This window comes from Accipiter gentilis, chromosome 5 (genome assembly GCF_929443795.1).
Source record: "Accipiter gentilis chromosome 5, bAccGen1.1, whole genome shotgun sequence".
Lineage (NCBI taxonomy): Eukaryota > Metazoa > Chordata > Aves > Accipitriformes > Accipitridae > Astur > Astur gentilis.
This window is the reverse complement of record NC_064884.1, coordinates 33,946,774-33,958,939: the sequence shown is the minus strand read 5'-3', so window position 1 is coordinate 33,958,939 and position 12,166 is coordinate 33,946,774. Positions and strand designations below refer to the sequence as shown.

Genomic DNA, 12,166 nt, shown 5'->3' with positions numbered 1-12,166 from the left:
TCACTCTCTTATCCCCTCCTGGCAGAACCAAGCGTCTGTGTGGGAGCTACAGTGCTGAAGTCTGGAGCTTCGTACTTATCCCAATCTTCTAGCTGGGGAGAGCTGTACCGTCTCACCATCCAACTGAGGCAAGTTTTCACGTGGCCCCTGCAAATCTATTGCCTTTTTGCTTTCTCCCATATCCAAATTTTTAATTCCTAGATTATACACTCAAGGAGCATTAGTCAGGGTCTTCTTCAAAAACTCCATTGGGAAAGGAGAAGGAGTTCTCTTCCTCCCATACAACACGCATATTAATTTTCCAGAATAAGCTCTTTCTGTGTATAGTTTGGTTAAAAATAAAAGAATTTCTTCTGAAGACAGAATGAGTGAAGGTTCCTGGTTTGAAAAATGCATTTTATGTTCTTTATTTTTGGAAGGGATTTTTATTGCGCTTTTTTTCTGTTTGATTGTTTTGTTTTTGTTAGTGGAGAGGAATTCAAAGGAATGAAATTAAGCCTGTGAACTAGTACCAGTAATCACATTAAACGTGGGAGAATTGAACTAGCAATTTCCCCCAGCTGTAGGCAGTTTGTGAACTGCCAGGTGGTAAATCCACTGCCATCTACCACAGAAAGTACCGTTGCCTGGTTTCCCTTCCCTCTGCCTTGGGATTTGCTTTGCATTCAGCAGATCGTTTCAAATCCTTGCCTGCACTCAGTACAAAGGCTGTGGTCCAAGAGCAGCTGAGGGTTTCCTCCTTTGCAATTGCTGACCAGGGCCAGTCCTTTCACTATTAAACATGCTTCAGGGGACAGGCACAAAGAAGTGATCAGGTGCTGGGGAGCCTCCTGTGTTGCTGAGCTCAGAAACTAGGTCAGCTGTCCTTCAGCTGCCTTGAAAAAAAACAAAAAGGGGGGAGGGGGGATAAACTTGGTTTTCTTTCCTTCCTGTCAACATTGTTCCAAACCCGGAGGGGGAAAAAATATCCGTCTCCTACAAGCTGCACAAATACTGATGTTCAGATTATCGGTTGTTTAATCTGTTTTCCGCTGGGAATTCTCCACTCCTTGGGCTGCTGAGGGATGTGGGTGCCTGAGCGGTGCTGGGGCAAGCAGGAACGCTCCCGAAGCAGATCTCCTGCTAATCCCTCGGAGCACCGTGGTGTCGGGGCACTGCAGTGCTCTGCTCCTACCACCTTCCTGAGCAAAATCACAGCTCTGTAGAAAGACCTCCTTTCTCTATCCTGGCTTTAATTTCCTCACTAATCCTGCAAACAGGGGTTGTGGGTTTGGGTTTTTTTTTTTTTTTCTTTTCCTTTTTTTTTCCCCCTCTGTACAAAGAAAAACCTCTCTATGAAAAAGAGGGCTTGTACTTGGCGTGTAGCATAGTAACATGAGCATAATAAACAAGAGTGGCTGTCCCCATAAATAATAAAAGGAATGTTTCTCCTCACATGGCAGCTTTTCAGAGGAGAAAAGGCAGGGAATAGGTAGTCCTGCTCTAATGCACACATCACAACCTCTAATCCCCACTTCTGTTGTTTTCTTTGGCAAGCCACCAGCCAGTGAAGTGGGGGGTACCTCTCTACTCTGTGTTGCCTTGTAAATTTAATTCTGTTTCTTATCTCTTGTGCCTTGTGCCTGCTGGAAACTAGAAGGCTCCTTAAAAACACCGTTGTATTTCTTCCCTCTGTCTGTGCGGCATTTTACCTTCTCACGATGATGGAGCTACGCTCTGCTGGCAATGAACTTGGACTCATAACACCAGCTCAGAGGTGAAAATAGACCATTCTCAGCTTAACATCCTCCTGATTTATGTTACTGCAGCAAAGGTGATGAGCTTTTGATACAAGTGAATAACTGTATCATTGGAAAATGTTTCTGATGTTGTTTCAGCTGCTTATGTAAAAACGTTAAGCTTTCTCACCATTAGGGACATGATTTACTGGCACGTCAAAATTTCCCTTTTCTGGCCACTCAGTTCAAACTTGGAATATATTGTAGTTGGCTTCAGTCTTCAGAGCCATGTGTGAGCTACTGCAGTAGCTGAAAATGCATGCAAATTATCCTTTTATTCTAGCTGCGATTACAACATTAAAACAACAACAACAGAGAAAGGCCTGTGCAGAGAGTATCATAAATAATTTAGCTTAAGTGAATGCTGAAATTAGTCAAGGCACCACATTGCTTGGCTCCAAGCAGTCTATTTGCAGCCAGATATGTAAAGTACCCTCTGGCCAAAGCCTAGCCTTTCAAAAATGGAAAGCAGGAAAAACAATATGATCTTCTTTTAAAGAAGCATGTTGGAATGATCCGTGGGGTTAAATATACCTAGACAGTCCTCCGTGCCATAGCTGTAGAGATCACAGAAGAAAACAGACCATTTCTAAAGAGCCCCGGGTTGGGGAAGGAGATAATGAAATGTGCTCGTGTATTATTGGCAAGTGCTCTGAATGGTACAGGCGAGCTAAGTGCATACAGTATTATCTTGCATAATTATTGGGTCACTGTACTGTAAACTAAGTGGTTACTATACTTAGCCATACTACTGCGCTCACTGCCTGATTAAGGACTAGATCCAGCTCTCTCTCCAACCGGGCTGTATTTACGCTGAGTTCAAAGGATTGAATGGGGCTAGCGATTCTCCTTGGGGCAGCCTTCATTTCTGAATAGCTGAGATGAACGTGGTGACAAAATAGCGATGGGCATTTCTAATCATAGCAGTAGGGATGCTCCCAGTGCGGGGGTGTCTGGGAGCCCAGGGGGGATTGGGAGCTGGCTGTGGCCAGGCACCACGCAGCCTTTCCCAGGGAGTCCAGGGCTCCACAGCGAGACAGCAGGTGGACAAACCCAAACAGACGACTTGGAGGATTTCAGAGAGGGAGCGCTGATGTGAACTGTGGACTAGACTATTTCACAGCTACTGCTTAGTCTGCATGGATCAGAAACCCCAGATAAACTCAGCTGAGAAGCCAGTGTGTGTTTCTCATACGTTCCTTTGAAGGTGGGTACCATGTACAGGTAGCATTTGAGGAGAGACTTGCACCAGCACAGTGCAGGAGATCAGGGAGCAAGGCCGTCTGGGCACCCACAGATTTAAAGATGGCTCTGACAGGCAAAAAACTGTTCTGTGGAAGGGGAAAAGCTGAAGGAGTTTTTTATTATGGGCACTCTCAGAACCAGCCTCCTTAGCACATTTAAGAGTCCCAAAGTGACTGTGCAGTTGAATTAGTCATGGAGATTGGGGGAGACCCCTAAGATAGCCCAAAGGCATTTAGTAAAGGGGAGTGTCCCCTCATGCAAAACCACACAGCTACCAAGAGTTTAGCAGGCTATTTGTAGTGACACAGGACTGCACTAACGTCAAGAAGAGAGGCTGTGAAAACAAGGGGTGAGAGAAGGAAAAGAAGCCAAGATGACAGACCAAAATGAGACAGAAACAAAGGCCAGGAACTGAGATACAGAAATGGGAAGTAGAAAACTCAGAAGCAAGAAATGAAGTTGTGAACAGAAGACAAATGGAGTGAGAATGGAAAATGAAAATAAAATTAATATTTTTGTTGGTTAAAGGAAGAATAAACAGCTTGAACCTTGGCAAATATACAAGGTGAGAGAAGAAATGAAATGGAAAACTTACGTAAAGAAAGTAGCGCAAGAAATCAGTGAACAACACTAACGTGGCAAAGGAGATGAGAAATCCATCCCAAGATGTTAGTGGCAGTATTTTCTCTTAGCTGACAGGTGAAAAAATGGGTTTGATTTTACATTCTTATCGCCCTTAACTTTTACTACCACTTTTTCTAAATGGCTGTGCTGTATGTACTATGGCAAGCCCCTACCAGTCCTTACTCTGAAAAAGTTGCAGTGTAAGAGTGAATATAGAGATAAGTGAAGTGTGGGCTCTATTTATATACCTGTATTGCCTGATGCATTATAATGCTTTTCAAGTCCCAGAGAAATACTTGAATTACTAGATCATAAGGTCAACTTTAAAAGGTTCCTGATAACTGGGGCTTCTTTCAGTTCTGGTTTCATGGGAAAATGTAACGACAAACCCTAAACACTAAGGATTTCCTGTGCATACAGCCATCCTCCCCAAGGCAATCACGGGGCGTATTGTATTGCATCGGGTGACTGCTGTAATAGAGAATTTCCTCTGCCAGTCACGCCTGCCCTGTCAGTGATGTCCACCATCCAAACAAGTGGACATGAGGAGGGAATGGTACTGCCCTCCTCGGAGAAAGAGGAGATGGTGAATGTGCTTTAGGTAGTAGATAAAGGATCTTTATCACCTCTTCACATGTAATGCATCCCTAATGCCACCTTCATAGAAGGAAGAAAAGGCAAAAAGACTCTTCTTTTATCAATTCTACATGAAACAGTAAATTCTGGGTCAGATTCTTCTAACTGTGTGTTTTCAGCTTTGTAAAAATATCTTTTCCAAAGATTTAATTCTGTTTGAAAACAATGTAAAAAAGAAGCCAAGATCTGACATAAAACCTTAGAAAAACTTCATTAAGACATTCAGCCTTCATATGACCTGAAGAGTAGCAGTGGAAAGAGAGGCTTAACCCATTCACCTCCCTTCCGATGGAAGCTGGGACAGGGCTCGCCGCAGGAGAAGCAGCTGGCCCAGCTGTGGGCACGCACACGGGGAAGTGGCTTTCGCTCCATGATGATGCAGAGCACGCTACCGCTCACCCCTTACCATTGGACTTGGACTGGCTATGAACCTTGAGTTGTGAAATACTGTGGTAAGGGTGTTTCTATTTATTTCTTTCTCTCTCTCTTTTTTTTTTTTTTTTTGTGCTGGTGAATGCTGGTGTAGGCCTTGGGAGCCCAAAAGTATATAAATGTTATGGCACAAAAATTCATCTTTCAACTAGAGTGAACCTGTCCACTTATGGTAACTAGCAGGTGATTTTAATTCCTTGGATGTGTTTACCCGCTTCAGAGATGGCTAATTATGAAAAAGGTAGCTTGATTTTAAGACTGAGAGGTGTGGCTTTGTAACACTGTAAGTGAAGCCTGAGGTACACTAGCAAAAAGCATTTTCAAAGCAACTCTTTCATGAGAGCTGTTTGGTTTTTTCACTTTTAAAGACATGAGGCCTGCCTTATGTATTTAAGATTAGGAAAAAACCTTACCTTATTGCATGGACTATTTGCCTTATTAAGTCATGTTTATCCCATGCATATAACCAGAACACTGAACAAGATGCCATTAGGGCTAGGTACAGTTATTAGAAAATTGCTACAAGTCAGAAAATGTCACAAGATGAACTTGGTGTTTCTCAACAGTAATCTTCACGTCTGTCTTTGTGGAGGGGTCGGGATGCACAGGAGCTGCTCATCAATGTTAAGGTAAAGGCTAAATGAATGTTTCAACAAACAAATTACTTTTGGAGGTTTTTGATCTTCAGTAAGCTCACACATGAAACAAGTTGTCATGAGTCAATAATCTTTTTTTCTGAATCCTTACAGGGTTTGTTTGGTTTGGTTTGGTTTGAGGGAATTAAATTATGCTTGTGATTTAAACATGCAGTGTGTGCACGCAAGGTAGAAGGAGGTTGCTTGGAGGGAAAGGGTTATACATTCAGTAACCTTTGTATATTTACTTGTTCAGCATGTTAGCTCTTGTGCTATTTGCTGGGAAGGAATGCCTGCACAAAAACCTATGAGGTGGCTCAAATAAAAAAGCCTAGAATGTTTTGAAAGCCTCCCCCTTGATTTCTGATTGAAGGGATCTGTAGAGTTTTTGGCACATTATAAATCTGTGTTTACTGAAAAGAAAAAAAACAACCAGAAAACAACCCAACAGCCCCACACTCTGATTCTGGGTTTATGTCTATGAAAGTCTATGCCAGCCCCAGTTTATAGAATGTCAAGTGCTAATAATTCACAATAAATCCAAGACAAAAGAAGACTTTAACTACATTTTGGGTCAAAACATGTACAGTACTAAAATCTAAAAATACTATGCAATTTGATCTTAAGAGAATGAGAAGATCCAAGCTTACTCCACATTGTTCCAACTCTTCTCCTGGAAACTTGAATGTAAACTTTGTGTTTAAATATAAACCCACCTCTGGCATTGGCCTATTCTCTTTATTTATTTTATTTGCCATGCTGCTGAAAAGGTCATGTGCACGAAAAGAATGCCCCTCTCCTAATCTTTTTAAGCTATTGACAGGGTAGCTCATGCAAAGCACTTAGTTTCATTGTGCCTCTAGAAAAGGAAAGCAAACTCTAATTCCTCAGTCCCGTTTTTTCACACTGCTGCATTTATGTTTTTCTCTCTTAAATACTCATTCTGGCCTTTGGTTACAGACACACACATTCAGTACAAGATACAGATACATTTCACGCTTTAGAAGTAACTTGGGCACAAAACTCTTCTTCTAACAAGATAAAATCTTTCTTTATTAAGCCCTTGCTAATGCCAACAGAATAAGTTGGCACTTCATTACAGATCACTTGTTTTAATCCTATCTGCCAGTTGTTCATATGCTTCCCAAGAGCTGGGGCAGAAGAACTTTGGGAACAGAAGATTGTGTGGTTACGTAGGGTATCGCCAACCTCGTAACCTAAATCGGAGCTCTGAAGCTGAAATCCAGCACTCAGGCATTTTGTGTCATTTTGGTTTTTTCACTTTGAGGCACGGTGCCTTCTCATTTTTTCTGAACTTCTGTCTTCTGAATTTTCTTGGGCATTTTCACAACCCACCTTGCATGTGTGTCCCTCATCACTTGCACCCTGGAAGAGGTAGAGCTGTCTGTTGATAATAGCGATGTTTGGCTACACTGTGGTGAACACCTTGAGGCACTGGATGAATCAAGTTCAATCCTTTGCTTTCCTGCCCGCGTCCCCACCCCCACCCCCCATTTTAAAAACTCATGTTTGATCATTCAAATTGAGAGTGAAAATGTAATGAACAGATGCTTTATTATATTATATAAGTGCAGGGGCTGAATAAAGCCTTTAGAGCTAGTTTTTCTCACAATTTGAGGAAGGTTTCTCTTGCAAAGGGGAAGGTTTTCCACCAAATGTCGGTATCAGAATAGAGCTACTGTGATGGATTTTAGAGGCAGAAGAAACCTCAGAGACAGAGAGGTTTATTGGCCTTACAAATGATGACAACATCTTTCACAGACACACAGAAGCTTATAAGCACTCAGCAATAAGCAGAGACACTGTGTCCGAGACATCCGACCTCCCTGAGGCATCTCGATGTGTTCTGCTCACGTTGATGCCTCTATGCCAATGGTTACACCAAAGTCCCCCAGGTTTAAAACTGCCTGCAAGGTTTCTGTGCTTAGCTGTGGGTCAGAACTGAAGTCTCCAGTTGCTCTTTGGAAGAGCTGAGTTTAGGGTATCCACTGGGGACGGGACTGCTGCACTTGTGGCACCACCCGGGGCTAAAATTCCCGCTGAGTGCACGGCAGTAAATGACCTGCGAGGCAGAACAAGCCAGAGTGATGCTACCACCTTCTACCTCACCTCTCTCCTGCAGTTCTCCGACTAGGTAAAAACTGCTGCTCCTTTGGAACAGCGCCACATACAAAAAGAAAAATCTAAACCAGGACTGAAGTGGAATTTAATGAGCCATCCACAAAACACACCTTGCTTTTTAGCACCTGAGGAGCTCTAGGCATTTCTAGTTTTCTGTATACCCTCGAGTTCTGCTGCCACCTGCTCAGGATGGCTGCCCTTTGGTGTAGCTGAACATCTCCACTGCTGCGTCCACCTAACCCCAACCTGAATTCACCAAGTAAGTATCCCTGATCATCCAAAGGCCTTGTTATCATAAGGATATGCTGAATTGAAGGTAGAAGACCTGTAAATAAGCATAAAGGTAGTAACAAAAATTGTCAGATTTAGGAGTTTGGAAGCCTCGCTGATAACCAGAGCTTTACAAAGTTGTTTAAACAGAAAGCCTATGAGCTGCTTTATTCTGCTGTAGTGGAATAGAGAGGCTTATTTTGTACTTGCTGGCCTTTTTAAATATTTATTTCGTGTGGATCAGGCAAAGGAAATGCTCAAATGAAGAGCAGGATTGAATCTTTAAAGCATGCTACAATGTTTTGTTTATTCCTGCACTTTATCACTGCAAACTCAATCATCTTTGCTGGCATTTTAGAGACTCCACAGTTGCTCTACTCTCAGCACTGCCTGATAACAGGAGATTTGTGAAAATGTCTCTATGTAAAAGGGAAGGGGGTGGACAGAAAAAACTTTTCACAGTAACTCAGAATTATCTCAGTGGGAAGCTTAGAGAGAAACAGCTTTTTAAAAGCTCCTGCTGCCTTTGGAACAAATTGGGAGGGGAAGGAAACAGTATTCATTTACATTGTAAAGTATTCATTTTTAAACGGAGAGAAAGAAAGAGGTATTGGGGGGGGGGGGGGGGCATGTTTATCATGTGTTTTTCATAGCAACATTTTGCTTTCTACCAGTAGTTCCAGAACTTCCATTAGACAGAAAAACAAATAACAAGGCTGCCAGCCACAGAGATGAAAGAAGCAGCCAATGGAGAGAAACAGATTTTTACAAATAGTACGGCGATGACAAAATACCAAGGTTCATTGACAGCATTGTCAAAGCTCAGAATTATAGTTAATGATACAGTAGTGGCTCTCTGACATTTTAAAACACCACAGCACATGGATTTCTCACTATTTGCAGTTTCCTTCTTCTCTAGAGAGCAACAAACTTAGACTGATCCTGCTGCTAGGTGATAACGGCCAGCGTACAACGATTATCGTCTCAGGCTATAGCATAGATTGGATCAGGCGCTCCTTCGTACACTTTGTTATCAGCCTGCTGGGAGCAAATATAGCACTGTAGTATCAAGAGTCATTAGTTCAAGTCAGGACTTGGGTGACTGAGCAGGTGGAACTTTTACATGTCGGATAGGGGAAGCTTAATGCAATACTGAGTAGCAGTTACATACACTCTGCTAGGGTGTTACCGCTCCTTTACAGACTTTCAAGCTGCTGAGGTTAGGGAGTCTGAAGTGGTTAGAAAAGTCAGGTAGTCCACAGCCATAAAGCTTCTCTTTAATTTCTGTTGGACTCAGGTTTTATCAGCAAATTGTTGATAAATAAGTAACTTTGTAAGCACCAAAGTGCTTACACTTTGGCGTAAGCTGCCTCTCCATCCAAAGGCATGCTAATTCACACCACAGCGGCAGGTTTGTCTCTCCTGCACCATCAGCAGGCACTGAAACGTGAATGAGACGCAGGATTTCCCACTTGCTTAGGGTGATTTTGTTGTGAATCTCATCTTGGAGCACCCACCTCTGCATCAGATCCACGGAGAGCTGGTGCGGACAGCGGGTGCTGAGCACTACACCACCTCTGAGTGAAAAGCACTAACAGCCTGGGGACTACACCTCAGGAGTCACCTCTGCCCAAAACCCTGACACTGGGCTGCAGACACAAGCTCTTCCTCCTTCCACTTTTGCCCCAGGAAGGTTTTTTTTAGCTGAACTATGCAGTAAGTCAGGCTAACAGATGGGATGCGGGAGGCCCTACATGAGAATTGCCTGTAGTGGGGTGGGTGAGCAGACCATGTGCGAAGGAATGACTTGGACCCTCTCTGGTCGAAGAGGATGCCAAATCCTAGTTGCCTCCTTTCTGGCGAGTGCTGTAGGTTGCCATGCAAAATGTAGCTGGTGAGAATATTGACTGGTGTCCTCTGGTTTAAATAAGTGCCAATAACCAACTATTTGATGCAAGATGGAGCATGGAAACGAGTAAAGGGAGTGAAACCATAGGTGGAAAATGGTATTGCCTCTCAGTTACTGAGGAATACGCAGTTTCAGGAGAAGGGTGTTTAACACCGAGAAATGGAAATGAGCATACCTGAGATGGCAGCAAAGTTGAGAGACCGGAGTGTGCTTATTTGAAGGGTGGGACAGAAGTAACACTTTAAAATAACCAGTATATTGGAAGAACTAGCATGTGAAATGGAATCCAGAGGTAAAGATTTTGAATAAATAGCTGAGTCTTGGCCAGATAGTGAGGAAAGGACATAAATAGCAAATATTGTGCCTATGATTAGGATGAAGCAAGACTACAACATAAGCAGTTGGATCCATTGATCATATCCCAACACTATGCAAGGCTTGTGAATATTGAAGGAAATATAACTGAAGATATTGAGAAAAATTAAAAATAAGATAAAATACGTCATATACTTCAGGAACAGATTATGCGATACTGATGAGGTGCACGTCTTTACCAATGGATCTTCTGGCTGACAAGGAAAGCATTGGATCCAATCCATCTGGATGTCAAAGAAACACATCAGGGAAAACAAGAGTTAATGTAGCAAAGATGAAAATTAGTAGGAGAAAATGAAAGGTGGCTAAGGGACCAGCTAAAGAGACAAAAAAAATTTAACCTAAAAACCAAGAGGGGATAAGATTGCTGTCACTGGGGGACAGAAAGGAGATATTTAAGGTAAAAATCAGTGCTGGCACAAGAGCAAAGTAGTATAAACTGCCCTAATTAAATTTACATTGAAAACTTAAGAAGTTTTGAAACATCAGAGGATAGAGGTCTGGAACAGCTGCCCAGCCAGTATAATGGAAGCAGCGTTTTAAGACAGAACTTTGCAAACAAATTTAAGCTTGATAAATTACAGACTACAGGACTGACTGATAACCGGGACCTGGGCTTGATGACCCAGGAGATCCTTTCCAATCCTTTGTATACAATTTGGAAAACAGGAGCTGGAATATTTGTGGACCAGTCTTCTTACTGATAATGCATGAGATGAACATTTTTAACACCAAACAGCATTAAATAAGAAGTGACTTGTTCCTTTATCATCTGAGGGAAGAGGTAAAGAAGAGAGGCATAGCCTTTTGTGAACCATAAGAAGTTACAAAAATGCAGATCTTTTTTCTGTTTACATTGAACAACATTGTTTTGCATGTGTCTAACATGGTAGTGTTTTACATTGATAAAGGAGTTGATCACAACGGTGAAAAATTGTGATACGTTAACAAAAACGTTTGTATCTTAATTGCAAATTTTTATTGTATAACCAGAATCATGTATAGAAGAAATAGGCCTGGGGAGGGACTTCAAGAAGTAATTTAATCCATCCCCTGGGGTATGAACTATACCCTACAGCATTCCTGACAGATGTTTATAAGTTAACCTGGTTGTAGAAATCTCCAAAGTGACAGAACTGTGTGAACTCCCATAGCTATTGCAATGCTTTTCTTGCACTCACTGTTTAGAAAGGTTCACTTAAGGTCTAGCCACAAACCTTGCAGCAATTGAAACTTTTTTTTTTTAAAGTTCCATATTTGAAGATTGTAATTTTATTTGCCTTCAGTCTTTTCTTCTCTTGATCAAACAGCACCAGTTCTTCCAATCTTTTTCCTCATAGGTTGCATTTTTCTGACTTTTAATCCTTCCTTGTTGCTTTTCTCTGGTTTCAATAAAACTGATCTAAAGCCATACTGAACTGGGAAAGCCAGTGCTGAGTAGGGCAAGATTACTTTCTGTATCTTGCTGACTTTACTCTTGTTTATAAAGCCTAATATGACATTGTTTACTTGGAAGTTCTTCCTGTTTTAAAAAAGGATCATTTCATGAAGGTGAGAACACGTGTCAGCCAGACACTTTCAAAAAAAAGAACTGAAACTAATGTGAATGATGACCAAGAACTGGCTCTTCGTAGAAATGTTTTTAATAAGCTGCAAATAAGAAAAAACCCACACACACAACTAAAAGGCATAGGTTTTGAGTTTTAGGAGGAAACACAGAAGCACAAATAACAAGGAGAGTTGCTTGTTCATAAGTTTCAGCCTAAGAATTGTAGAACTTTGCCAAGGGAGAATATACACTGGTAGAAATGAACCTGTAAACATCAGTAGAAATTTTAACTTCTTTTGCTTTAAGCATGTTGGAAACTAAAGGAATTCTAATAATGGTTAGAATAGTATCTAATACAAGGCAGAAATGTTATGCTGAGAGTATCACGGAAGAGAAAAAGTATTCATATAATGGAACTGTTCTGTACTTTGAAATAATTCAGTGATGCATTTGATTTATTTCCCAGCTTTTGCTGTTGTCGGGGTGAGGGAGTTCTGTGTTTTCAGGTTGGTTTGTGCTGTATACATGCCAAATGCCAATGGCTCCACGCTCCCAGTGTGCCTCCATTCAG

At 41.8% G+C, this 12,166-nt stretch overlaps 1 long non-coding RNA gene across 1 annotated transcript; it reads left to right on the top strand.

Moving 5' to 3' along the window:
• Nucleotides 1-1,657: 1,657 nt before the first annotated feature.
• On the top strand, nucleotides 1,658-5,345 carry LOC126038509 (uncharacterized). The gene is made up of 3 exons (XR_007506012.1): nucleotides 1,658-1,813; nucleotides 4,579-4,735; nucleotides 5,282-5,345. It is a non-coding gene; the product is annotated as an uncharacterized LOC126038509 (long non-coding RNA).
• Nucleotides 5,346-12,166: the final 6,821 nt, after the last annotated feature.